Source organism: Excalfactoria chinensis, chromosome Z, assembly GCF_039878825.1.
Source record: "Excalfactoria chinensis isolate bCotChi1 chromosome Z, bCotChi1.hap2, whole genome shotgun sequence".
Taxonomy (NCBI): Eukaryota; Metazoa; Chordata; class Aves; order Galliformes; family Phasianidae; genus Excalfactoria; species Excalfactoria chinensis.
In genome coordinates, this window is record NC_092857.1 from 46348564 (window position 1) to 46373058 (window position 24495).

Below are 24495 nucleotides of genomic sequence, written 5' to 3' on the forward strand. Positions count from 1 at the left end.
TTTGCAAACCTACTGAGGGTGCACTCAATCCCCTCATCAAGATCATCAATGAAGATGTTAAACAGAAGTGGTCCCACAACTGAGCCCTGGGGGACGCCACTCGTGGTGGATTCCACTCCATTGACCACAACTCTTAGGGCCCAGCCATCCAGCCAGCAGAGCATACACCCATCCAAACAATGGGCAGCCAGCTTCTCCATGAGAATGTTGTGGGGGACAGTGTCAAGGGCCTTACTAAAGTCCAGGTAGACCACACTAACAGCCTTACCTTCATCCACCAAGCAGGTCACCTTGTCATTGAATGAAACTAGGTTTGTCAGACAGGATCTACCGTTCATAAACCCATGCTGACTGGGCCTGATCCCTTGGCTTACCTTTAATTGGTCCATGATGGTTCCCTATATTATCCATTCCATAACCTTCCCGGACACCGAGGTGAGACTGATAGGTCTGTAGATACCAGGATCATCTTTCTGGCCCTTTTTGAGTATGGGTGCCACATTTGCCAGTCTCCAGTCCGCCAGAACATTCTTAGTTAGCCGGGACTGCTGAAAAATGATGCACTTATTTATAAACGGTTATGAGATCCCCTCTCAGCCTTCTCTCCGACAGACCAAATAATGCCAGGGCTTTCAGCCCTTCCTCATACAGGAGATGCTCCAGGTCTCTGATCATGTTTGTGGCCCTCCACTGGACTTTCACTAGAAGTTCCCTGTCTTTATTGAATCAAGGAGTCCAGGGCTGTGTACAGTGCTCCAGATGTGTCCTCACCAGGGTAGAGCAGAGGAGGAGGATCACCTCCCTCCACCTACTGGCCATGCTTATTGTAATGCACCCCAGGACAGCACTGGCCTTCTTGACTCCTAGGGCATACTGCTGGCTCATGGTCAATCTGCTGTCTGGAAGCACACTCAGGTGCTTCCCTGCAGAGCTCTTCTCTAGTCCTCCAATAATCTGTATAGATGTATGCATTTATTCTGCCCCACGTGCAAGATTCCACAGTTTCTCTCATTCAACCTTATCATGTTCCTCCCTGCCCAACTCTCCAGTCATTATAAGTCCTTTTGAGTAGCAGCACAATCTTTCTGTGCATCAGCCACTCTCTCAGCTTTATATCATCAACGAACTTGCTGAGGGTGGAATCTATCCCTTCATCCAGGTCATTACCAATGATGCAGAACAAGATAGGACAGAGTAGGATCCCCTGGGGAACACTGCTAGTTACAGACCACCAACTAGACTCTGCACCACTAATCACAACCCTGTAAGCAGAGTAAGCAAATTTCTTCATTATTTAAACTGTCAGTACTCAGAACTACATAGGATGAGGCATTTTTTCCTATTTCTGACAGAAATACTTTGCTCTAAAAGTAATGGTTCTATTTATTTCTGTGAAAACAACAGATACAAAGAGCACAGTAACACTGTTTGATAGAGCAGATTCTCAGCAACAAAACACACTTTTTCAAATAGTCACCACCACTGGCTACGCATTTTAACCAGCAATGAATGGTCTGCATGCTACGCTCATAAAAATCTGCACTAGCAGAAGTGACTTGCTGCCACTGTCACCACTGATGAAACACCCCATTCACCACCTTGCTTTGTCAGACAGCTCCTCTGCTGCCATCTGTCACATGGCAACAGAATGAAATGGAATACTGTCAGGAAGATTCAGCCTCTGCTTTCATACTGCAAACATCCACCTCTGACATTTGGGCCAATGTAAAAAACAGGAGGTTTTACATTTGGAGCATATACATGAAGTAGGGTACAAGTGTATGTGAATACATACTTTATTTATACGTACACTATTCTACAATAAATTTATGCATTTGTGATTATATGTGTATAGATTTACATTTAAATAAAATAGATCTGTAATTGCTCAGTTGTAAAGATACTACTTTTCTGTGTTTTCTTTGTTTTTATTTTTTTCTCTTCAGTGGCATGCAGACATGAAGCTCTGGTAACAATTTTCTGAGGCTTGTGCATGGTAAGGGATCTGATATACCCACTCAATGCCTATGTGATGTACAGTCAAATGGGCAAGATGAGTGGCTAGGTGTGCTGCTATTCTTTCCCTCAGGACCTCATATGGAGGCAGCATTCCCTGGACATACTTCAGCACACAGACCACACTATTCCATAACTAAGTGAAAGTTAAGTCTTTCCTGTTTGTTTCAACAGCTGTCATCACCAGAATGTTATGACTCACACCACTGGTGAGCCAGGCAGGAATTACACGTATGTCTTCTAATCCATATTCACCACCTTGGAGGAGGGTACAAAACAAACAGAACTAGACCCTCTTTGATGGTGCTCAGTGACAGGACAAGTGAACACAAACTGTGACACAGCATGTTACCCATCAGCATCAGAAAGCACTTCTTTCCTGTACATCCTCTTTGTTCTGTGTTCAGGGTCCCTTGACTGCTCCAGACTTACAACCCCATTACCAGTTCTCCAGATAAACCAGCAATGCAGGGTGAATCAAAAGATCATAGAATACCCTGAGTTGTAAGGGTTCCCAAAGAAGCCTATATCCCAGCTCCACACAGCAGTGCTCAAAACTCAAACTCTATGTCTGAGAGCAGTGTCCGGACACTTCTTGAACCCCAGCAGTTTGGGACCAAGCCCACTGCCCTAGGAGCCTGTTCTGTGACCACTGCCCTCAGGTGAAGAACCTTTTCCTGACACCCAACCTGACCCTTCCCTGACACAGCGCTTTGCCATTTCCTCAGATCCAATTGCTGATATAACTCTAATCAAACATGGATAGTGTCTCTCCTGCTGAGTAGTTAAAATACTTGTTGGTTTTAATTTACTAGCTTTCTTTCACTCTCAAGCGCTGTGAGTGCACCTATCATAGGCATTTGGGATAACTGTCAGCAGTAGTGGTGGTCTGGAGACAAGGAAAGGACATCTGTATAGCTGTGTGAAAAATCAAGGAAATGCAAGCCAGCTATGTCTAATAAATATCAGAAATATAAAATCTGACAACTCTGCATGGCTTCAATTCTCAAAATAAGACAAACAAGCAAGCAAATCAATATTTTCCACAAGGAGAAAAATTCATCAGAATTTTCAGTGCAAAACAAAAGTTTGTCAATTTTTAATATTTCAGACTAGTATAACTAATGTAGATTATGTATACACCCATAAGCAGAAAGTTATCGTGCACAAAGTGAGATTTTCCTTTTACACCTTTATGGGTTTTATAGAAACAGAAGTGAGTCATCAGTATACATTTTAAGGCATGACTTAGTTTCTTCATACTTGAGGGAAATTTTGGCTGTAAATCCCTGGTAGACATCTCTTACAGCATTTTAACTTGGGAGGGGCAAAATGGGGAAGATCTCATAAATGTTCAAACACACAACAAGCACGACAAGCAGGGTTAGTGTTAGGCAGGCTGCTTGTCTATTCAGGAACACGAGGGTATGGCACTCTACTGAAACTAATGTGGTGACTACCCACCGCAACTGCCAGGCTGAGGCAGAAAGTAAGACCAAAGGGCTATTACTTTTCTGAGCTGACATATGCACCCAGATGGATCTACTGAGAAGGGAAAGAGCTTCCTAGATCTCTGGTTGTGGGGAGATCCAGAACCTGGGCATGGAAGAAGAAAAAGTGTGGATAGTGTTCAGAACCAGAAAGGGGCATCCACATTAAGAACGTTCAACAGAGAACAAGAGTCACAATAAGTAACACTAAGAAAGGTGAAGGGTCTTAGTAATTGGAAACTCGGTGCTGAAGTGCACTGAGGCACCTGTCTGCTGCTCTGATAACCTTTCTAGAGAGGTCTGCTGCCTACCAGAGGTTCATATTTAGGATATCAGGAAGAAGGTACCATGTATGATAAAGATGGAGGGTTCACACCCACCCCAAGTCTTTCAAGCTGTGTCACATCAGGCTGTGACTAGGACATTTAAAAATATCAAAAATACTTTATGTCCATTGGGAATTTGAGGAAGGGATCAAGAACACAGGGAATGTTCTCAGTTCTCCTGGCATGAGAGCAGTCAGAAGAGAGAGAACAGACTGGCTGAATAAATGACTGCACGGATGGTGTCATGTCCAGCACTTTGGCTTCTAAGATTTAGGACTAAATCATAGAACTTAATCAATAAACTTATAAACTTCGATAAACTAGGAATGTAGACATGGGATGGGATGCAACTGACCAGAAGGGGAAAGAATGAATATGCTAATAAGCAAGCTCATGAGCAGGGGAGCTCAGCACCAAATGAGACTCATCACCAGGATTTAATACTTTGGTGAAGGAAGGAGATGCATGGCTGAGGAACTGGGGGCACTATTGCTCTAGGAAGCAATGGAGGAGAACTTTAGATTCGTCACAGTTTTTGGCAGGGCTCTTCTCAGTAGGTAACACAGCTGAAAGCCCTGCTGAAGTGCTTCTGTACCAATGAATGCAGCATGTGAAATTAGCAGGAGAAAAAGGAAAATGTGGTGCAGTTGGAAAGCTATGATTTTATTGTTATCATGGAAACATGGTGGGATGACTCACATAACTGGAATACCATGATTGAAGGCCATAAGCTTTTTAGAAGGAATCGGTAAAGGCAGAGGGGGGGTAGAGGAGAGGAGGGGAGAGAAGGGTATTTGCCCTCTATGTTAACATGTGGATAGACTGCAAAGATCTCTGTTTGAGAAACAGTCATTAAAATGTTGAGAGCTTGCAGGTTAAAATTTGGATTCACACCAACAAAGGATTCTGGTGGTTGGAGTCTAACACGGGATGCCTGATCAAAGGGAGCCTGTTTATGAGGTCTTCCTGTTTCAGCTGCAAAGGCATCATGCCTGCAGGCTCTCATCCTGAAGAAGGATTTCAACCACTCAGATATCGGCTGGTAAAACAACATGGTGGGCTATGAGCAGTCCAGAAAACTCTTGGAGTCCATAAACAACACACCCAAAAAGTAAGCACAGGAAGATCTAGTGAGGTTTAACAAGGCCACATGCAAGATGTTGTTGAGTCACGGCAGTCCCAGCGATGAATGCAGACTGAGAGAAAAACTCATTGAGAGCAGTTCTTTGAAGAAAGACTCAGGAATCCAGATGGATGAAAAGCTGAACATGAGCCAGCAGTGTGCACTTGCAGCCCAGAAGGCCAACAGAGGGTAGCAAGCAGGGAGAGGAAGGGACTGCCCCCCTCTAGTATGCCTTCATGAGGCCCCATCTGGAGTATTGTGTCCAAGTGTGGGGTTTCCAGGGTAGTAAAGACAGAGAAAGAGCTTTTGGAGTGGGTCCAGAGTAGGGCCACAAAGATGATCAGAGGGTTGGAGGCTTCTCCTATGAAGAAAAGTCAAGAAGGTTGAGCTTGTTTAGCTTGTAGAAGAGAAGGATCCAGGGATACCTTACTTTGGTCTTCTAGTACTTGAAGGGAGCTTACAAGCAGGACAGGGACCAAATTATTACATGTTCTGATAATGATGGGACAAGGGAAAATGCCTTTAAATTTAAAGAAGGGAGATTTATACTAAATGTTAGGAAGTAAGTTTTTACTCAGAGTGGCAAGAGTGGGAACAGGCTGCCCAAAGAGGTTATGGACGCCTCTTCTCTGGAGTCCAGGTTGTATGGGGCCCCAGGCAGCCTGATCTGGTGGGTGCCAACTTTGCTCATGGCATGGAACTGGAACTAGAGGATCTTTGAGGTCCCCTCCAACCCAAGCTACTACATGATATAATATAAAATGTCTAAATCTGATTAGACTGATCACCCTATAATTTTGAAACCCACAATTTGTTTGAATATGTGTTGCTTAAAATGCATTAAGTAAACTGTCCCCTTCTATAGTCATGTCTCTCTGTCCCATATGTTTCTTGAGAAATTATACCTTGTGAGAAAAATCTATTTCCTCTGTGGCTTTCTGAAAACTAAAGATATTTCTGTACCAGTTGCTATGAAAAAACTATATATGTTTCCTCTTTTAGATGTAGTAATATCATCAGAACAATAATTCAGGAGCACAAAGAGTCTGAAACATCTCTCTGTGACTGAATTACCCCACCAAGACATGTCTATTACCCCATGCCATACAAAGTTTTCAGCAATTTTTTTTCTTTCTTGGTTGAATCTATGGGAAAATGAGGTCTGTTGTTTGCTTTTGCCATTGGAACCCCACTAATTCAAGCAAGGCAGGCTGATATTACATGACAACTAAGCAGAAAACCCCATGTAAAATCTGCTCTGTTATTTCCAACAGTGTCAAAAGACATCACCACCAGAAGAGTCTCTGTTTTCAGCATGAACGAAGATTTTGATTTTGACTCAGCAATATTCCACACTAGTCACAACAGGGATTCTTATGTTTGGTGTCATGTTGGCACAAGATGTTCAAGTTACCTCCCTAACATATGGGTAAGGTACAACTGCTCTGATATAGGTTTCTTGTCCCACTGGAGAATACATGAGACATTAAAGTCATCTGTGTTGCTTGACAGACACCTTGCACATCTGTAATGACAAACAAGGTCCGCAGTGGAGCATCAGGGCCATGATAGGTATCTTAAAGAGTCTAAAATAATACATAGATTTCTCCAGAAGTAATGTGCCCTGTTTATTTCCATGAAAATAAAAAAGGTACGAAGTGCGCAATAACACTTATTGACAGAGCAAATTAGAGCAAGTTCTCAGCTACAAAACACTATTTTTCAGCACAGTCACTACCATTAGCAAGCTGTACACTTTCACCAACAATGATCAAAAGCCTGCATGCCATGCTTGCCATTTCATTTGCCATGAAAATCTTCACCAGCAGAAGTGACCACTGCTGAAATGTACTATCCAACATGTCTCTGATGTCTCTGTGCTCACATTCACTGTTTGGTCTCCAGAAAAGTTCAAAAAGCACTGATTAGCACCAGTGGGTGTCATTTTTTCCTCACTGAGGAATTAAATTCCACACCTTCTCTTCACGCGCACTTCCAGGTCAGATGCCGTTTTGTTAGACTTGTCCTATGCTACTATCTGTTGCATGGCAACAAAATGTAGAGGGATATTGGTGGGAAAGTTCAACCTGTACTGCTGTGCCACCAACATCAGCCTCTGATATCATGGGTCAACATAATACAATAGGAGACATCACTCCTGGAGCATCCCTTTTATCAGGTGCGTGTTTTGGCAACAGGGTATTTTCAGATATGCCTGGAAGGCACAGTGTTGTATCATTCAGAGATGCTGGTCAGAACCTGAAAGCAAGAGAGCTGATTTGGCATTAGCACATCTGAAACCTTCCAGAGAACAAGGTTGTTTGTTTGTTTGTTTGCTTTCCTGTGGTAATGAGGATGTTTTGCTTGTAGTACTGAAACTAAGTAGACCAGAGATGGCTTGGGAAATGACACGAGTTTGCCTGGGGCAATTCTTCAGAAATGGCACCTCAGTAATATGGCAGAAGATGAATGTGGTTGTCAGAAAATACTTTGCATAATATACATTAGGAAGATACTACTTATTGATCACTGGGTCAAAGGCTAACTAGACCAAAACACAGATATAAATTACATGAAACAAAGAAACCTACAAGAAAAAAGTTAGATTCTTTCCTTAGGATATCACAGTATGAGAACTTTAACATCTGGTTAGAGCCAAACTCCGATGGGTGAAGAACAGAGGCATACTGTTACAAAGCCATTCAGTCACATACTTAGCAGTATGCCCTTGCAATTTCCAGTATATCAAGTATCAAGGCTTTTATATGGTTTTGGTTACCTAAGAACAGCTCTTTTCATTCCTGAATGCTGAATATTCAGAGTTCAAGCCCCTGCAGCGCCTGTTCCAATGAGAAGACTTTTAATGCCAGTTCAGCGCCTTACTGTGTAAGCTATTCCTTACTCTAAGCACAAGGCCTCTGAACTCTTGTTACTGAAAATCAGACTCCTCAGAACAGCCTAATGCATTTTATGTACAGGCAAAATGTCTTCAGCAGCTTAAAAAAAAAAAAAAAAAAAATGGAGTAAGAGCACTTAAAGGCGATGCAAGAATTGAAAGAATCAATCTCAACATTTGTAAGCCCCCACATACTAACACAATAAAAGGGAAGCTAGACATTCATAAATACCAAAGCTTTCATCTGTAATAACTACTCCAGCAAATGCAGCTCCATGAGCTATAATGGTAACACAAATAACATGCAGTGAACTACCACAGCACACAGAAACAAGAAATAGTTCCTCGGTGCAATAAAATAAAAGAGTGTGGGTGACATATTTCATTCTGTTTATTCCTAGAAGCCCCATAGAGGAATGTAGTTCATAAAAGAAAAGCGATAACAGCCATACTGACAGGTAAGAGCTGGAGAGCCAGGTTCCATCTAATGGAGCTCTGGTGTAGGCAGTAAAACTCCTTCTGGAAATACTAAGAAGTTTAGCTTGAAGCACAGTGAATGCACAGTCAAGTAAAAAAAGGATGACAAAACTGGTCAGGTACATCCAAACTGCAGCTTGTGGACCTCCTTGCAGCCTAACACAGTTCAATCTGCAGCTAGCCCCTGCCCCACACTCACATGGTGGCAGCTCTGCCCCACTGAGCAGCTGGGCCCAGTCCCAAGCATGCACCCATTGATCACAACAGACACACACTGGTGTGTGATCAGCACTGTCTGAAATGAAATCAGGACATTGGAAGGACGCAGTGCAGTGCTGATTCAAGTTATAGCAAATAACTGCGCACTTTGATGCAATGCCTGAACACAGCCCTGAGAAAAACAAATGTGTAGACCCAGGCTGATGCACTGGTTTCACAAAAGCAGGATCAAATATCCCACCAGTCTTGTGGTTTTGTTGACTTCTTTTTTATGTTTTAATACTACTACTAATAAATAATAATAATGACTTCTGTTTCTTATATACATTTATGATGTATTTTTACATGGGCTGCTCAAAAAGTAATGCCTCCTATTTTATTAAATTGGCTGGCAGAGTCAGAGGTGGAGATAATGTGGTATGGTAGAAGAAGCTGAACCTTCCCACCTGTATTCCATTACATTTCACTGCTGTGTGACAGATGGCAGCAGGGGGGCAGTCTGACAAAATGGCATATGACATGGGAGTATGTGTGAAGAAAAGATGTGTCATTGCATTCCTGCATGCAGAAAAAGTAGCACTCACTGACACTGATCAACAGCTGCTGGAAGTGTCTGAAGACCAAACAGTGAGTGTGAACATGGCGAAGTGGTGGGTGGTGCATTTCAGCAGATGCAACAGTGGGTTACCCTTGCTGGTGCAGATATTTATGTGCAAGGCATTCACATTCATTGCATAGCTAATAGTGGTGACTAGGTTGAGAAAGTGTGTTTTGTTGCTGAAAATTTGCTCTATCAAATTATTGTTATTGTGCTCTTTGAATCTGCTGTATTTTCTGTGGAAATAAGCTGGAGACATTACTTTTGCAGCATCCTATGGCCCAAGACAATTCCTCTTCACACAGTACAGCCCAGGTAAGCCAGAAGGTTGCACACCCATGTACTAGATTTTCCTCTGAATCATAGATGTCTGTTACCACCCAGTAAGTATCCCATCAGAGAATGTCATGCTGTCTTCTGAAGACATGCAAAGATTTGTGGTCTTTCTCTCATCTCCTTTTTTTTTTTCTGATCATATTCAAACATCAGACAGGGAGTCACATCACATTTTTTTCTTCCCATGATCCCTATCTCTGTTCAACTTTTCCCGAAGGCAAACATGCCTGGGCTAGAGTTCCCTGCCCTTCAGTACTGAGCCAGAAGAGCAAAGTGCTCACATCTCTGCCACCGTTTTGACAGTTCCTCTTCATTGAAACCTTCTGTCTCTGCTCTCTCTTATCCTCACTCAGCTATACACAGTAACTTGGAGCCAGCTGTGCCACCCTGTTGTTACCTCTGCTGTGACTGCCAGACTAGTCACAGGCATTTTTCTTACCAGCCAATTCAAACTAGTCAATTAATCTCTATTGAACCTGACACTATTTTATTACATACTTAAAGTCTTTTCCTTTCCTTTTCTCATCTCAGGGAATTTATTAATTGTGTGACATACTAAGAAATGATTTTCAGGCTTTAATATTTTATCTAAAACACTCCTATCCTATTCTCTGATTCTTTTTAGCTATATAAAATTCAGATAATATTAGAATTTATTTCCAGTAAACATGAACTTTAAATATAATACTTATGTGAAATAAAGAAAAAATAATCTAAAAAGATATACAGAATGAGTTTTCAATGTATGAATCATTTCTGTATCTGAGATTTCCAGTATTTGTAGCAGATATAACTAGACTTCCTTTTCTTAGTTATTTTTCATTGCCCCAATTATACTTTTTGAAGTATGCTTAATAATTTATCTGTCTCCTTTTATGTTTTAGAAGGAATAGTGTCCCAGTGGACCATTTTTAAGCATGAGGTACTCTCATATTTGTAGCAGAGATAATAAAAAGTGGTAATGATACATCAAAACTGCCTGTGCTTTTTCTGTCAACCCCAGCTCCGAGATCCTTTAGAGTAAATCTCTTGCATCTGCATCAAGCAAAACAAGTTCTTGATAGAACAGAAATTCTACATTCATGGTATTTGATGTTTCCAAGACTACATTTTAAATGTGTTAACTGTCTCATAAACCTTCCTTACTCAAGCCTCTGTCATTACATGTCCACATCACATGCGTTAAATCAGGTTTACCATGCAATGAGATTTCCTAAGTCTTTGTGGACCATGGCGCTGTTTGTGTATCTGATCAAGAGTGAAATATCAGAGAGCTAAATATGCCACCAGAATATAAACCTGGAAATGGTTGGAGGAGCTGCCAAGATTATGCCTTTGTAACAGATTTTGCATCATCACATGTATTGGTCACAGGCTTGGGTCATTTTCTGGCACTTGAAAACAGCCATTCTTGTCAGGCAAGGGTTTTTCGGACTGACAAAAGCCATAAATAATATTATAGTGGAGATCTCATTGGCCTATCACAGTCTGGATAACGATACTGCAAAGACAAACTACAAAATCTCTGTATAATGTACTATTTTTTGCTTTTCTAGTTTTCATGTGCTCTGTCGGCACTCTGTTTGCAACCACTCTTAGCCTGACATTGGCTGCAGGACATTGGATCAAATGGATCATACACAGCTGTTTTAGCATTCATGCATGCACACATTGTATTGTCCCAGAATAAATAAATAAAGAAGTAAAGTCATGTTTTTCCTTTGCCTCACAGCTATTCAAAACAAACTCAGCTTGCCTTCCTTCACACTTCTGCCAAAGCCCTCAAGAATAAGAAAAAAAGAAAAACTAACAAAAAAAAAAATCTTTTTTTTTTTTTTTTTTCCTCTGCCCTGCTTTTGAAAGTCTCAAAATTATTTGCTTTTCTCTACCCAAAACTAGAGTTTTTTTTCTCTAGGGTTTTTTTTCCTTCTCTCTTCCAATCCAAAAGATGACAAGTTTTATTTCACCCAGTGGTCTCCTTTCCCAGACATTCTACACAGGTCCTCACTTTTCTGTGAATTATTCCTGGATATCTTGCCAGTTAATTATCTTTACCTTAGGCTCATTAATCCACTTGCTGTCCTTTTCCCAAAACAGCCATAGACGTATAAATCAAGTGTTGGATGAATGGTTATTCTTACACCTGCATCAACGCTGGGGATTGAATAGTCCTGAGCTATTTTCTTGTGTGGATGCTCTGCTATGACTTAGCGTAGGTTAATGACATGGCTAAAGTTGTAAAGGAAAAAAAAAAAAAAAAAGCAGAGTAAAGTAAAGTTTAAGCCAGCCCCACCTCCCCCCCCCCCCCCCCCACAAAACAAACAAACAAACAAACAACAACAAGAAAAAGCCATTACTTAATAAAGGTTGATAAAATAAATAAATAAAAAAATCTAGTATTGAAGGAAAATACTGAAATCTTTCTGCTTAATAACTAAAAAGGTTTAGTAAGCTAATAGCAGTTATAGCAGCAAAAACCCTCAACAAATAAAACTAATTAATAAGAAAGGGAAGCTGGGAATCTATAAGAGATACAGAACCAACTGTGAAATATCTGCTATCAAAAAACAGAAAAAAAAAAAAAAAAAAGTGTGGAACAAATAACACAAACCTCTGCACAATCTTGTAAAATATGATAAAAATGAGAATATTTTGCAATATAGCTCAAGAAATTGATGTACTACATCCAAAAGTAAATTTGTTTCCAGCAGACAGAGGTCCTGTGCCTGAAGGTTGCTGGGGTAGCTCTTGGACAAATGGGTGTATCTGGAGAACTACCAGGAGGTCTGGCAAAGTGTTAATGATAATTTGCAAGGTAGTGTTAACTTTTCTGATCACTCCTGAGCCTCCTTCGCTGGGAGTCTTCATAGTAACCTCACTCTCAGCTGGTGGGCAGAATGCTCTCTAGTGCCTGTCAACAAGTACTTCTTAGATGCCTTTCACCATTTTTACACTGAGGCTGGATCTGACTTCTCATAGTTTGAAGCACCTGTGGCAAAGAGAATATACGCTTCGTTATCAGTGACGGGAAATGAATAATGTTGCCCAAAACAGTCATTCTGATGTCTACTCAAACACTAACACCATCTGAGGATACATTTATAGCTGTGGAAGCTAGAACTGCATACGTGCTTTTTAAGTGTTGAGGATTTTTTGTTTGATTGTTTGTTTGTTTGGAATGCTTTTGGCCTTGGTCTTAGAAAGGCAGTCATTTGGGAATTCGACTGTAACAAGGTGCTCAAAAGATCTGCCATAAGGAGGGTGGCTGGGAGTCACATTATAGAAAGCTTTTTGAATCAAACTCTTATGAACTGTTCAGCTACCAAATATGTGGCAAAATGAAGAAAAGGGGAGGGAAATAAAGCAAAATACACTGCTAAAACAGCACAGTAAGGGATGTAAAGAGGACTAAGTACAAAAATCTACTTCTAAACTAATGCTCAGTATGAAGTTCTGAGCTGAGAGAGAAGAAGCAGGTAAGTACTCCCAGTGTGTTTGCCCAGTGTCTTCAGATTTACTTCTCTATAGAGAGAGTTAAAGAAGACATTCTGGTAAAGCAGCTAAGACAGAAATAGCCTATTTTGTACTAGAGGGATGACTTTCAATAGGACTCCAGGAAATGCAAGAAATATTCTTGTTTCATTTAGAGGCTGATTATGAACCACAATACTGGGATTGTACCTCACCCCCATTTGGAGGCAGCAGTGAATACAAAGATTGTGGTGGTGTATTACTCTGTCGTTCGGTGAAGTATTCGTGTTTTCTCATTTTTACTAAGGACATTTATAAATAGTTGTGATAGAATGGTGTGTCAACACAAAAACAAGAAGGGTGGAAATCATAAAAGGATGTTGCTAAGATGATGTGAAATATGTAGAACTATTATTGATGGGGTACAGATTTCTGAAGCACCATGGGAAAATCTGAGAGGCAACCATTTACAGAGAAATATACAGCATCTTAAAGAAAAAGTATTCTCAGGTGCACCTGTGGATTTTAGTTGCTTTTTTTCAACTTGTTTCACATGTCAAAACCTTCTGATCTGAGGATGTGGAAATGTGCAAAATTTTCAGCATGTAGGAAGTAATAGAGAAGCTTGCTACAGCTCTAGTACAAAAGACACCAAACAGACACTGTATGTGAAGTATACATTGCTGACAAAATTTAAGACGAGTCCACTGGTCAATACACAGCAGGAAAGCTAGAGAAACAAAGTGCCTGTGTATCTACAAGTAGAATTGCTTGTACATGACTGAAAGCATAAGTAATTAGCTTTCAGTCAAGGAAATTCTGGATTGCTTTCTCAGCTGGTGCAAATGAGGATACAGGAAATGCTGTGAATCTAATCCTGAGTCTAAATAATATTTCTTTTGTGTGTGTGATTATTTTTTTTTTTTTCAGCAATAAAAATGCAGAATGTACCACAAAGAAAATAGACATGTAGAAATATAATATTATCCTATAACAAGCATTATACTGTAGTTACACTTTTTACTAAAATGTAATCCATCAAACATTTATCCAGCACTGTTTTAAAAGAGTTCTTTATGGAGCAGATGTATCTGAGCCTCATGGAGAAAATGACTTCCTTTTGTTCTTGCTAATTATTATTTCTATTTTTGCAGAATTGACTGTGATATTTTTCTTCAGTAACATGTCATTGCTAATTATAACTATTTTCTTTGACTAATTAATCAAAGGCAATTGATATTCATGACCAAAATAATAATAATAATAATAATAATAATAATAAAAACAACAACAAATTAAACGGCCCTGTAAGATAAGGAAGAAAAATAAAAATTTTAATAGCATCTTAATCCAAATGTTCAGTGTTGCAAAACCCATTAATTTCAAAGGGATTAGTTGTTTAAAATACTTGCATATGGTTGTACAAATTTGCAGACATATGTAATAATCTGAATGCAAAAATAGAGAGAAGAGCTTTAGGGGAGAGGAAATGTGCTGATGAAAGATTAAGAGTAGGCTACACATCCAGATTCATACTGTTAAATTTGCTCACTGCTTGAACTGACACTGTGTGAGATCTGGCTTGTAAACCGTAGACTCACAGAATAGGTTAGAAGAGGCCTTAAAGATCATCTAGTTTCAGACCCTTGCCACCAAGAGAAGCTAACCTGTCTGTCTCTTTCTTTTTGAGGTTTGGATGATGCCTGTCATAAGTACAAAGGGCCACAGGGTGCAAGTGTTGTGCTGCCTTGCCTAAATAGTCTCTAATTTTGGACCAGGGGAAGACAGGATTTTGTATCATTCTGAGGTCAGAACATGCTGACATACCCACAGGATGGACTGGAATGTTTTGTAAAGCAGGCAACCTCTGAGAACATGCTGATCTGTGATCACATATTTTGGAGAATTTTCAGCCATTGTGAAGCTAATGACTTATAAAGACATTGTAAGGAATCTTCCTGTAATTACAACTTTTTTTTTTTTTTTTAATTTTATTTTATTTTTTTTAATTAGTAAGAAATATTTGGTTTTTGTTTCTCTAAAACAAATTAGTCAAAAACATCGTGTGCCCCCAGTGGCGCAGTGGTATAAAGTGCTGCTTGCGGCACCGAAGGGCCCGGGTTCGAATCCCCCTTGTGGCGCAGGGGGTAGAAGTGCCGCTTCGCTACACAGGGGGCTCGAAACCCGGGAGTTGGACTCGATGATCTCTAAGGTCCCTTCCAACTCGCACGATACTATGATACTATGATATGATCACCCTTCCTTACAGAATAACAGAATCATAGGTACTGGAACGGACTGCTGGAGATCATCTAGTCCAACACCCCTGATAAAGTAGGTTCCCTAGAGTATGTTCTTCGTCCTTAAAAATAATTAAAGGTGTGAAGGCATTTCATGAAGGATATTGATTAGTTGTTTCATTGTTCACACTGGTTTTGAAGTTCGCGTTTTTGAGTAATCCTGCACCATGTTTGAATTTCTAGAATGGGATACTTCCATATAAATTACATTGTATTTAATACTAAAACAACTGGCTCTGTCACAGATTAATATGTAGCCCTATGTACAGGATTCTCTAAAAAACGACTGTCAAACCTCATTTTCCTTTCAAACACAGTCTTTTCTCTGTGCAAACAGATATTTCTCTTTTATAAGACACCACCGAAAATCAATGGAAGTAACTTACAGGTACAATTTTAGACAGTAACACTCTGCCCCTATAGCTTGTTCCCCAAAAGACATCTTTTGCAAAGGCTGTATAGAAGTGTTTTCAGTAGTACCAAGGCATGTGTTAAAGAAAATATTAGTTTAAGAAACCTCTATTTATTTATTTTTCTCAGAATATATTTAGTCTCCTTCTCTGGAGATATTCAGGACCTGCCTGAACGCCTATCTGTGTGACCTGGTGTAGGGAACCTGCTTTGGCAATGGGGTTGGGCTCGATGATCTCTGGGGATCCCTTCCAAACCCTACGATCCTGTGATTCTATATTTATGGTGTATGTTAACAGCAGTGATTTAGTGAATTCCTCTGTCACTATAGATGTATCAAACACTAATATACCTCATAGGCCAAGGTAATGAAATCTTTTTGCTTCTATGGCTGTATAAACAGTATGCAATAAAAGCAAACAATTAATTTTAGCACCAATCTTCAGAAAGTGGAAGAAAACTCATCTTCAGACAATACATCACTAAAGAAAGGGAGTACACAGCATTTCCTAAGCAAAAGTGCTCCTCAAGTGGAGAATGCTACTGTTAGGCTAGCAGTGAGTTCTCCTTAAGTCATTGATTGCCACTTTACAAAGCAGGATAGACGGATAGAGAAATTTTCAGTAAAAAAAAAAAAAAAAAAAAAAAAATTAGGAAAAAAGTTTGCCTAGAGAAGTTTCAGCTTGCCTAAGTGTTCTGGTAAGATTTACTCCAACATAGTGTGGAAATAAATAATTAAATTTAAAAACAGGTTAAAATAAACAGAACCTGATGTTCACCATCCTTAAAGTTGTAACACTGAAATATGGAAGCCAGGACAAAATTTCCGACTTCTCTGTATCACACCTGATTCAATTATACAAAACAAACAAAGAAACAAAGAAAAACAACAGTGGCTTGCATTATCTTGTAGCTTATTTCCAACACCGCCAAAACTGATGACTCCTTACCAGGAAACAGCAAAGCAGTAAGAATCTATCACATTCATGTGGAAGTGATTTCTTAGTTCTTAGAGCTGTTTTGTGTCTCTCTTCCATACTCTATCCAGTTTTTCATTATCTTATAATCTTATCTTTCGTATCTGTGTGCCCCCAGTGGCGCAGTGGTATAAGCTGCTGCTTGCGGCACCGGAGGGCCCGGGTTCGAATCCCCCCTGTGGCGCAGGGGTAGAAGTGCCGCCTTGCTACACAGGGGGCTCGAAACCCGGGAGTTGGACTCGATGATCTCTAAGGTCCCTTCCAACTCGCACGATACTATGATACTATGATACTATGATACTATGGTACTATGATGATCTTCTCTAAAGGCTGCATGTTGAAACTGAACAGACTCATCAGCTCAGTGTTATAATTCATTTCTTGTTTTTTCTTTCATGTCATGTCAGAGAAAAACTAATCATTTAATTGTGTGGCCTAATTATTAATGCATAACTTTAAAAAAAATCCACAAAGTAGGTTTTTTTTAAAAAAATATCTGCTATGTTGGTTTTACTTAATCGGTTTTGTATGCTTTAGTCACTATGTTACATGGTTAAATAATGTACCACATCCAAATATATCTTCCACTTTATCTTTCTTAGGTAGATATGTTTTTTTCAGCAGAGAACAAAAGTAGATATTTCAGATCAGTTTCCCATACACGAGTATCAACTGAAATAAATTCATATCTTTCAACCTGTTTATCAAAGGATCCTTGCAACAGACTTTCATTATTTGTGCAAGTCTCCCTTTGTTACTTTTGTTTTGTGTTTTTTTTTTTTTCCCCTATAAAATCACCCTAACTTTGTCAAATTTCCCTGTTATTAGAGATTTTATGCTACATTTTTAGAGCTATGAGCTGCCAGAATTTACCATCCTATAAATTCAAAATCTTTTTTTCTTAATGGATTTCATGTAGATCACTCCCAGAAGTTACTGGGCTTCTTATGACTGAGGTATGATAACATTTTTCTTATTCATTAATACTTGATGGGCAGATCTATATATAAATTAATAATACTATATATCTTCCCATTCAAGCCTAATAAATATCAGATTTTTTCTTTTTGAATATTGTAAGCTCTGTCTTGTTAGATGATCTTTATCTCCCTTAGTAACTTTCTTTCTTGAAAAAATTATCATTTGTACTTGTAGCTGTTTAGCAACTGATTTCTTCATTACCTATATTCCATTTATTACAAGTTAAATTGTGATATGTTGTACAACATTGCTTTTAAATTTCTATTTCACTTCATAACTGGCCAGAGGTGATTTATCACCAAAGCTCCTTGATTCTGTGAGGGAGTAAATGGACTTAAATACACCTTGCAGTTGTTTTCAGCAGGCATTTTTTCTTTACATTGATCTCTTAAGAATGCAGGAAAAAAAACTATGAAGTATTAGCTGAGTTTATTTTTGGAGAAGACATTATGAGCTGATGGAGTGATTAATGCAAAAAATGTAAAAGAGTTGGTGAAACAGCTGGAGGAAGCCTCCCCAGGAATATACATGGCTGTCTTCCTTTTATTCATGGGCTAAGTTTATACATAGGCACAGCATTCTGTATTTGAATGATATTTAAAGAAAAAATGGAATTACTAACCAAATAATGATCTCTATACCTCAATTGATGAAATTAATATTATGGGTCAATGAAACTTAAATGAAAGTAATGTTGGTATGTATTCTCTGATAAAGAGAATTTCCATCTTAAACTGAAGTCTTTGAATAGAAAATGTCTAAATGTAAAAAAAAAACAAAGAAGACTGACCGTAGACAGATTGGAAAATGAAAGTACGAGGAACAATCTGTCAACCTGAGCTGCTTGAAGGAAAGAAGAAAACAAGAGAAAAAAAATAGGTGATACCTCTTTAAATAAATGTTTATATAAATCTTTTTGGATGCATCCTTTGTTATGCAAAGGACAGAGAGCAGAGCACCTGGTGGCCTCCACAAAGCAATGATAATAATGTTCCTTAATTACAGTAATATAGATAAGCTGTTACAGCTGGCTAGACTGAATAAAAGTCTGATTTATAATTCAGAAAAGTATTGCTATTCCTTGATTGCAGTATGAAAATACAAAGGAAGCAGAATACATAGAAACTGAGAGGAAGCTTTGGGATTATAAATTAAGTCCCTGCTTTACTCTGCTAAACTTGAAATTGATGTGGGTGAAACCAGACTTTCTTCTGTAGTACAGAATGATTATCAGCTTTGAGTTACACTAGAGGGGAAGAAGTGAGATTGCGGTAAAACAGGAGTAATATCCTGAACATCTCAAAGTACAGGCTTAATAGACCTCACAAGAATGCAGAGTCCACAAGATTCATTCTCAGGATTACTTCTGGATTTCATCTTCCAAGCAGAGCACGGAAGGGTTTTAAAATCATGATTCTTCTTTCTTGAAGACCTTTTTCTTGCAGAGGTGGCATACCCTGTTATACATGATGTTTTCCTCCTGGGAAAGGATACATACCTTGGATATACTTTAGTGGGCAAAAAGACTCTCTCATGCTCACTGTTGAGCATTAGCCTGGAACAAAATCTGCAAAAAGGTGCATCAGGCTGAGTCCTGTAGTCTTGGGCATTCATCCTTCTCCACAAAATAGGAGATAATGCTGAAAAAACATTAAAAAGAGAGAAAAAAGTAAGGAAATAAAAGGCGGGGAGGGGGGGAAGAAAAATGTATTTTTAATCTACAGCTACTTTATTCATCTTTAAAAGCAAATAATGATGTAGTTGTCCACGCTCAATGACATATGAGATAGATACTGAACACTATTTTGCCACTGAGCCCCAACCTTATATAGGAAGTTTCCTTAGGCATCTAGGAAGGAGAAAACATATTCACTTCTTCATTACTGCTTTTTAGGCATATTAAAATTTTTGGAGCTCAGTATGCTGGTTTCTGTGAATGCCTTTTTTGAGTATCTAAACCTGCTCAAATTCCCATAGGGCATTTACTCACTTTAACACAGCATCGTGAATTTTACTACTAAGAAATAAATCTATCTTGAAGGCACCACAACATCTAATCCCCTCTTGGTATTTATCCAAGAGCTTTGCAAATTTGTAGAGTAGGAATTTTCAAGCAGTCTTAAGAATCTCTCAGCTGTCTCTTGCTCACAAGCAGACAATCATTATTTTTGGGTAAAGCTACATATTTAGTACTTTAGTACTTTCATTTGCAACTTGATTTTTGTTTCTTTCTCTCCAGTAATAATACAAATTTAATAAAATATTTTGGCCTTCAAAATAGCTATGCAGTAAATTATTCATGAATTTTCTGTATTGCTTCTTATCTTGAGGAATTTCCTGGGAGGGGGTTAATGGAAAGAATGTTTTTTTACTGCAGTAACTGTGGCAGTTTCTGTGCAGATAAGTCCGCTGGAAATGCGATCAGATTCTCCAGGCTAGCTCTTCACAGGATTGTGTCATAGCCACTTTTGTGAGCTCTGATCTGGCAAGGAAACTGGTACCAGAACTGTTTTCCCAAGTTTTATACCTTATCTTATATAAAGCCTCTATAGGTGACAGGTAATATAATAGCAATAATAATCCCTTCTTCTGCTTTCTGTGTTAACAGTAAATTGCTGACACATCTTCCTGATAACCTTAGAAAAATAGTGGAGATCAATTCTATGCAAAATATTTTGAGATTGCAAACTCATGCTGGGGTGGTGGATGGATCTAGTTGCTGCATCTGAAAGACTGGTATCAGATTTGCTACCAACACAAGCTCGTGAAGATTTATTAACTTAAAAAGAAAAGAAAAAAAGAAAAAAAAAAAAAAAAAAAAAAAAGAGAGAGAGAGAAATAAAACAAATTAAATGGAAAAGTTAAAGTGTTTGCCTATAACAGTCCCCTTGTATTCCTGTCACATGCTGCCTTTTGTTAAACCTCTCCTTTCTGGATAGATAAGCAGACTGAAATTGTCAGACTTTCACAGTCACTAAAAGTGAATGTGGCAGTTTCTGTCTCTTGATGGGCCAGAAGAATATCCTGAAGGAAAAGAAGTCACTTCTTTCACAAATATTTGCTTCATTTAGATGTACAAACAGCATTTTAAATGGCCGCTTAGGCATGATCATTGTTGTAAGAACAGAATGGTGAGATTGCAACTCAACTACTGCATTCAGTTTTGGGTCCCTCACTACAGGAAAGACAGCAAAGCTCAAGAGTGTGTTCAGAGATGAGCAACAAAGCTTGTAAGAGGTCTGAGGCACAAGTCTTATGGGTGCAGCTGAGGGAACTGAGATTGTTTAGTCAGGAGAACAGGAGGCTCAGAGGAGACCTAATTGCTCTCTACAACTACCTGAACACGACATGTGACAAGGAGGGAATCAGACTCTTCTCCAGTGTAACTAGCAATATGATGAGATGGAATGGCCTCAAGTTGAGCCAGGGGAGATCCAGATTGGATATTAGGAAGAATTTCTTCTCCAAAAGTGTGGTCAGGTGCTGGAACAGGCTGCCCAGGGAGGTGGTTGAGTCACCATCTCTGGATATGTTCAAGAAACATTTAGATGTGGTGCTAAGGAACATGGTTTAGTGGGGAAATGGTGGTGGTAGGTGAATAGCTGGACTGCATGATCTTGAAGGCCTTTTCCAGCCTTCATGATTCTATGACTCTGTGGATCTGTGATCTGAAAGACCAAATGTGGTTCTTTCCATTATGTTGGAAATCAGCTCAAGAGCCCGAAGAAAACTTTGGATAACACATGCCTCCAGCAGAGAACACTTCATACTGGAAAATGTAACACACCCCAGAGAGCAAATTGTGGAGCATATTAAAACTACATTTCAGAGGGAGACAATATAGATGATGAAGTCTCTATGGGCTGTGAAGGTTTCATTCAGTTTTTAGAATGCATGGATTAGATTACCACATGTTCAAACTGTAACAGAAATCATTCTGTGACATTTACATAAACCATACATGGTTTTGCAGGCATATGTCCAACAAAGTCAAATATCTGAATCTTTTTTTTTTTTTTTTTTAAAATTATTTTCAGTCAGACACACCAAATTTTCTTGCACTGTTTTGCTGGTTTACAAACATACTAGTAAGTGTATAAGACTCAACAGACTCTCAGATTTTTGTAATATCCTACCATACAGATCACAGAATGTGGAAGCACAGAAATGTGACGAGTTCACAGTGAAACAAGAAAATACCATCAGTCATTGAGTCATTTCTACTTCCTCTATAGCCTGTTTATTGCTTGTACCCTGAAATGTGTGTGATATACTACAGAGACAGTGTTCGTTCATGTCAGATCATGGTTTGTGCGTTTCTTCCTAATGAGGCAGAACACTAAAACAAAGGCTGATGACTCAGTTATTGTACACTCACACAGTGAATATTCAGCAGAAAATATAATGCTGATTTTATGTTCCAAGAACAGTGATCATATTAGCATCTTGACAGTCTATTAAGATAGGAGTTTTAGCAGTAATCATTTCAATAACATGGATGAAAAAGTTAAACATACACTATTGTGATCTTCTGTTAGAAGACACTGAGAGAAATGCATTAGACACACATCAGCTATTTTAATTGCCGTTCTTAAAGCTTCACTAGTTCTTTTATCTTTCGTGCTTAATAAGCTTTTATAACAGTTTTATATTATCTTCAAATTATTTTTTTCCCTTAGAAACTGAGAAGGAAGTCAAATATTTTTTTTTTCAATAGGCAAACTTAAAAAAAAAATATTCTTACTTTTTCCCCTTACCATATTGTCTGAACAGATAATAAACCTGAAGGACCTCTTTTGCAGGGCCAGTATTTCTCATTTATCTGTCTTCAGAATACACATATAGATTGATTCCCCACCTTCCTGAAAACTTCAGAGAGTGTATGAGTTAATGTCTTAGGAGAGATCAACAGCGTGAAATCTTAATATCTAATAATATCTAATCATATCCATGAAAACTTTTATGACACAGACAAATTTGTTGTGGCTGACTTACACATTATTCACTGCTCAGTAAAATTCTTCATGTGATTGTAATTCATGTTTTTCTAACACCTTCCAGTCTGTTTCTCCCTCAGATTTTCTGCACTTCAAAGGAAAGGCATACTCAATGAATGTTAGAACATTTTAAAAAATGATCTGTGAGAATTTTAGTGAGAACATGCATTGTAAAGCAGGCCTGTTTCAGCATTAGGCATTACTGGTTTATGGTGATTCTGCTGTTAGAACAAGATGGATCACAGGAAGACATAGTTACCTGTTTGTAAATCCAAAGTGGACTTCAGGGACAGTAGATCTGATTTATCCAGTGTCACTGAGATCAACAGTAAAATTCTAGTGCATTCCCAAAGGACTCCAAATGGTCCTAATGTCTCCAGCACCTCACAGAAAGAAATACTGCCTATAATTAAATAGTTTATAGAGCAGCTTTGCTGTACTGTAAGGTCTTCTGCCCAGCTAAACAAAAATGCAGTGCTGGGTGGAACAAAAATATTAGAGTCATAGGAGTATAAGTCAGTCAGAATTGTAGGTGGTACTTTGGAAAAAAACATAGCCTCAATTACTAAAGTAATTTTCTTAGATTTAGGGATTTTATTTATTTTTTTAATTAGTTTTCTTAAATCCTGTGGCAAAATCTAAACCAATGACAATGACATACGTTAAACACAGACACAGTACAAACCATATGTATTTAAAATTATGAGAGCATTAAAGTGGAAGAAAGTCTACCAAGTTCTTAAGCTTACAGGCAGACACATAAATGCCTTTGTTATTTGCTTATCAATTCAAATGTGTACGCTAGAAGTGGCTTAGATGCTGATAATTCTGTTTTGAGAATCCCCAAAGATGGCAAGCCTCTAAGACATTTGTCCCTGCTGAAGTTGTTTGAGCTTCAAAAGGAATGCGATCTTACCATCTTGATATGCCAATAAAATCACTGCCCATTAGACATGTCTGGCAATTAATACATTTTGGTTTTCACACTGCAAAGGAGTATTTGCTATTTTTATTTAAAACCTATGCAGAGGAGTAGGGCTTGCTTGTCTTCTGCCTACTTATGCACTGACATAGAAGAAAAAAGACTACTATAGTGCTTCTGTAGGAGTGAGATTTCCTCATTTCCTAGGACAGCGATCCAAATAGAAGCTACGTATCTAGAAATTGCGTTCAGAGACGATTATAGACAGATGTAGGACCATGAAAAGATTGTAAGAACAAATGTTGCTATGAAATATATCATAAAGAGATATATCAGGTAGCTTCTCACCCTTTTTCTGTGACACATTGTGTGTTAGATATATATATATATACACATACATATATATATGTATACATATATGCATATATATATATTTCAGAAAACACAGAAATAAACAGAAATTAATACTGAAAATATACATTAGACTTTCTTTGTCTAGTTCTGAAGCACATACTTCAAAACAGCAATCAAACTGCAAGTCTCTGTCTCAATTATCTTTGGTTTATTTTTGCTTTCATCTTCATTCCTTTCCTACCAATGAAAAAATCACGGAATTACAGAATGGTCCGGGTTGGAAGGGACCTCAAGGATCATGAATCTCCAACTCCCTCTGCCAGGCAAGGCCATAAACCTCCCCATTTGCTAGACCAGGCTGTCCAGGGCCCCATCCAACCTGGCCTTGAACACCTCCAGGGAGGAGGCATCCACAACGTCCCTGGGCAGCCTGTCCCAGAACCTCAGCACTCTCATAGTACAGAACTTCCCCCTGACATCCATCCTAAATCTTCCCTCCTTCAACTTAAAACCATTTCCCCTTGTCCTGTTGTTATCCACCCTTTCAAAGAGTTGACTCCCCTCCTGTTTAAAGGCTGCAATGACGTCACCCCACTGCTTT